This window comes from Octopus bimaculoides, chromosome 14, assembly GCF_001194135.2.
Source record: "Octopus bimaculoides isolate UCB-OBI-ISO-001 chromosome 14, ASM119413v2, whole genome shotgun sequence".
NCBI classification, from domain to species: Eukaryota; Metazoa; Mollusca; class Cephalopoda; order Octopoda; family Octopodidae; genus Octopus; species Octopus bimaculoides.
Window position 1 is genome coordinate 59893147 of NC_068994.1, and position 5028 is coordinate 59898174.

A 5028-nucleotide genomic window follows, 5' to 3' on the forward strand; every position below is an offset into this window, starting at 1 on the left:
CAATGCTAGGGGGACAAGCGCAGACACATAATAGAAGCCCGAGTTTTTCAGGCTTTAGATTACCGAATGGAGAAATACAGGAAGTCCAAGATGGTAACTGGAAATAGTAATCTTGGATTTCCCGTATTTTTCGATTCGGCGATCTAAATCCTGAAAGACACGGGCTTCTGTTAGAGGTCCGAGAAACTTTAAATCGCATGGAGCCGAATCAAACTGTTTTAAATAATAACAATAATAATAATTATAATAATAATGATGATGATGGTTTCATTTATTTGCTACAAGGGTGAAGGATGAGGGGGACAATACAGAGACAGACATAAAGTGTCGGGGTTTACATACAATGAAATAATTAAAAAAAGATAAGTATGGACGGAATACACTGAAAAAGAAAAGACAAGCATAGCATACAAAGGTTTAACAAATGTGGCGGGGAAGATGATAGAGATGTGGCCCTCCTGATACAGGAGCGCCTCTAGGGCTAATCGAGGAATCCCACTGTCCGAGATTTCCCTGAAACCCCAAGAGTAAGTGCCTTCTCCAATTCCTTCTCTCCGACTCACAGGTCTACACTTGGAGAGGTACCTTCCGCTCTTGCCGTTTTCGCAGCTTTCACCCACCTTTCGATAAACTCACTCGAGGACAACACTTCCCTCTCCACTCTCAGTTTCCTTTTCAAGTGAAACTTGAAGACGTCAATGGGAACTCTACCAAGAAGTAATGTATCTGTCCTCATGCCTTTTAGCCTTGTCCATCAAACGACCTTTCGCCACAACCTCCAGGCAAAGGAAAACTGCTTTACCTGCCCAGTTGAAGGATGGCAGCGGTGCGATCATGACTACAGACTCGGCCGACAGAGGGATCCGTCTCACACGTGACAGCTGCTGTTCATCATAACCCCACAAGTTAGCAATGCCCGGACACTGAACGAGGGCGTGCAGAACGGTTTCGTCACTCTGCACGCACCTCGGACAGGCCCGTCTGACAGCAAATCCGTGCCTGTAGAGTTTATCTCGAACCGGTAGTGGTTAGGGCAAGGACACCTGGAAATTATTCATAATAGTTCCCGACCGGAAAGTCCTCCGGAACAGACTAGCCAGCTCGTTGTCGTCGGTGCCCAGAGTCTCCCCGAGAACGTCGTCTCACTTCCCCGTCATTAATCCTCCATAAATCTCTAAAGCGGAACATCCACCGATTCCATTACCCGACTGGTAGAGAGTTGTGAGCGCCTAACGATATTCTAGGTGCCAGGTGCCCAGTCTCGGTATCTTCTTCACCCAGGACTGCAGCTCCGTCAAGGAGACGAGCTGCGGGAAGACGAACCTCGCCAACGGAGCCCACACACGTTCATTGTCCAGAAATCGTTGCAGGTGACATAACCTAAGAGCGTGTGTGCGCATTAGGAGCCACGGCATACATAATTCGCCACTCAGAGGACGCTGACCATTGAAATGCGTCCCTTCCACAAGAATTTAAATAAGAGACGCTCCAACCTGGTCAAGCAGAAATAATAATAATAATCCTTTCTACTAACGGCACAAGGCCCGAAATTCTGGTGAGAGGGGACTAGTCGATTACATCGACTGCAGTGTTTCACTGGTACTTAATTTATCGACCCTGAAATGATGAAAGGTAAAGTCGACCAATAATAATAATAAGATTAATAATAATTATTATTATTATTGTTATTATTATTATTGTTATTGTGTGTGTGTGTAATGTGTAGATATATAGCCAACAAACACTAATTTGTCTGCTAATATCTTAATCTTTCAGTGTTACAATAATCTGCTGTCTCTATTACATCTATTTGTCATTAAGTTCATCTACTGTTAATTAATCGATTAAAACATATCTGCCAGCAATGTAGTTTGGTCACCTTCACACATACACACGCGCACGCGCGCATAGACAGACAGACAGACAGATAGATAGATAGACAGATAGATAGATAGATAGATAGATATGACATATCAGGTCGTGTGAGGAGGCTGCAGGTAACGTGTAAGCTAACAGAATCTGTTTAATGGTCAGGTCGTCAGCGACTAAACTGTCTCAGTCACCAGGGCGGCCTGGTGAGGTAGCTTTGGAGCTTCAAAATCTCACGTCGATTTGCGGCACACCATCAGGTCCACGAGATGAAAGACACCACTTAATTCTAGTTAATCTATGTGTGTAATAGAGGCTTCTCCGAAATAAAACATTGGGCGGTCCTCGGTGCAGCGAAGTCAGCGTACGTTGTGCGTTATTTTTCTGGAGATTTCTAAACGTATCGCTGGTCAGAAACAAGGTTTTACCATTCCAAATAAACGAAGAGTATGAAGAAGCTAACAGTTCGATTGTGGATTTGTAGATCAGCAGCTGAACTGACGGACCATCATTCGTCGAGACTTGTGGGAGATTTCATCGTGTGTGTGTATGTACACACACACACACACACACACATATATATATACAGATTTATATATATATATATATATATATATATATATATATATATATATATATATATATATATATATATATATATATATATTGTATATCTTGCGTATTATATATCTGCGTGTGGACACACATGCACTCTTATACTCACAGATAAATGCAGACAACGTTATAAAGATATGTGCACAGACCAGGAGACAAAAATTAGTGTATGCACGCATTATTAACACGGCGCAGATGTGTGCTATTGTGTGTTTATACGCACACACGTACATACATACATACATGCAGACAGACAGACAGACAGACAGATAGATAGATAGATAGATAGATAGATAGATAGATAGATAGATAGATAGATAGATGCATAAACACATATGCATACATACATATAAACAGTTTTGCATGCATGCACACGTAAGTATTTGGTTGCTAGTTAACTTGGCAAATAGGTAGGTGTATATTATGTAGACAATGGAGAGGGAGCACTTAGACAAGTAGTCAGAATAGTTAGGCAGGCAGGTAGGTAGATAGGTAGGTAGGATGTGTGGGTGAGAAGTATGGAGGAGGAGGTAGGCGCTTATCCTTTTTGAACAGCTGAAAGCTGTTCAGTTTAATGTACGAAGTTAACAGCAACAAAGTCGAACAGCAGGAAAGAAAGTGATAAAAAGTTCGCCATCTCCAGCATCAAAATGACTTTAAAAGGAAGTACGATCGTTAAAGGGGCGGCAGTTGGAAATATTTCACGGTTACAAATAAAAGATTGGTTACGTGGCTGACGGGAGCACTTATATGTGGTTGCTTCATCTACTAGAAATAACAATCAAAGTTCATCAAATGAAGAAGAGACATTTTGGTATATGTAGTAGAGATGGCGTTGTTCACAGGAATTTGAATGTCTTTCTCGGTGTGCAACGCTAACAGAGAACACATTAGTCTTTTAGATAAACGACAGTTGACGAGGTAATCGTTAATAATAGGTAGTTCATTCTGAAGAGGGCGTTCAGAATGAAATCGATTAGTTTTAGCAAAGAAATAGTGGCAAAGAAACGGAGAGTTGGTGAATAAACTAGAAGCCGTTAAGAGAGGAATGGCGTGGTAGCGGCGAGAATGGCCCTTTGACCATTTCTCAGCATGAAACACGAAGGTTACATTGTCAGAGCTGCGGTAAGTGCTCCAAGAATGCTACTCGGAAAGGACAGGTAAGATAGGCCACGTGTGGTCAAAGGGGCAACCCGGTCAACTAGAACCCTGGGCTTTCCTAAAATGTTCTTTCAAAAGCTAACTGTTTACTATTGTTCAACAGACTCCCAAAACATTTTTATTCAAAGCCACATTGAAGAGCATAATCAGAGAAATCTTGTATGTGAATTAAAAAAAAAGGAAGAAAGAAATGCAACGGCACAGCTGGAGCACCTTTAATTCATTTGACCGTGAGTACCCTAAGGCCGAGGAGGGCATCAAACCCGGCTTCGACAAATTAAAAACAAGTTTAACTGTGCATTTAGAGGCAAGAAGTTGGAACTGACCAGCCTATTGTGAGAAAGTCACGTGATAAATATCTTGAACTAAATCACAACAGGACACAGATTAAACCATGCAGGATTACATAAGATTCATTCATCATCAATCACAGCACTGAAGAGTGATGGGTCTGTAGGAACATGTGTGTGTTTGGTGGTATGTAGAAATATTAAACAGCCGTTTCCTTGTCTCCAAGAGAAATTCAAACCACCACCAACAACAACAGCAACCACTCTACCATCGCTACCACTCACACCAACACACCATCAATCTGCCACTGACGCTTTTCAACACTCTCTTCTGCTTTTATCTCTCCTCTTCTCTCGCTATTCCCAACAAAAACTTGATGTAAGAAACGATTTATGGCTTTAGTGAGTGCTTAGAGGTGTTAAGGTGGCAGGTTCTTTGTCTACAGGAATGTTTTACAGAACGAAATGGTAATAAAACGTGTCATATTCTTTAAAAAACCGTCATGATTGATTACATAGAGTCTATCAATGTGAGAAGAGGAACGAGCAGGCGGAAGTATATGTGATTGTATGTATGTAAATATGCATGTAAATATATACGTACCGAGGAAGGTATGTATGTATGTATGCGTGTGTGAGTATGTGCGTATGTTTTATCTGTTAATATAGAATATGGATGTATTTAGAAGTGCTCTGAAATATGTCACGATATGTGCATGTAGCTGTCATACCCAACTCCCCCCCCCCACACATACACACACGCACACATATATACCCTGGTAATACACCTTACTATATTACAGTATCATCCAGTTAAAATACTATGACAACAAATTTATTTTACCAAATGAAAAACATTGCTAATCCTAATTACAAGGAAACACTTCTGTCTTCCCGACTAAGCAGAACACATCAATTACAGAGTCATAATTGTGTTCATAAACACGACCTCTAGATTTGATAACCTGCGTTGCTGCATCGTCTAACACTGGTTTCTTTATTTGTCTCGTTTAGCCTGGTTAAATCCGGGGGCAATATTTGTTGTTTTTTTTTTTGTGGGGTCTGGGGGCGGCACACACACACACACACACAC

At 41.3% G+C, this 5028-nt stretch overlaps 1 protein-coding gene across 5 annotated transcripts in view; it reads right to left on the reverse strand.

The window, feature by feature from the left end:
- Positions 1-5028, reverse strand: part of LOC106882916 (regulator of G-protein signaling 12) — a 106072-nt gene that overhangs the window by 40752 nt on the left and 60292 nt on the right. The gene's annotated exons all lie outside the window — the stretch shown is intronic.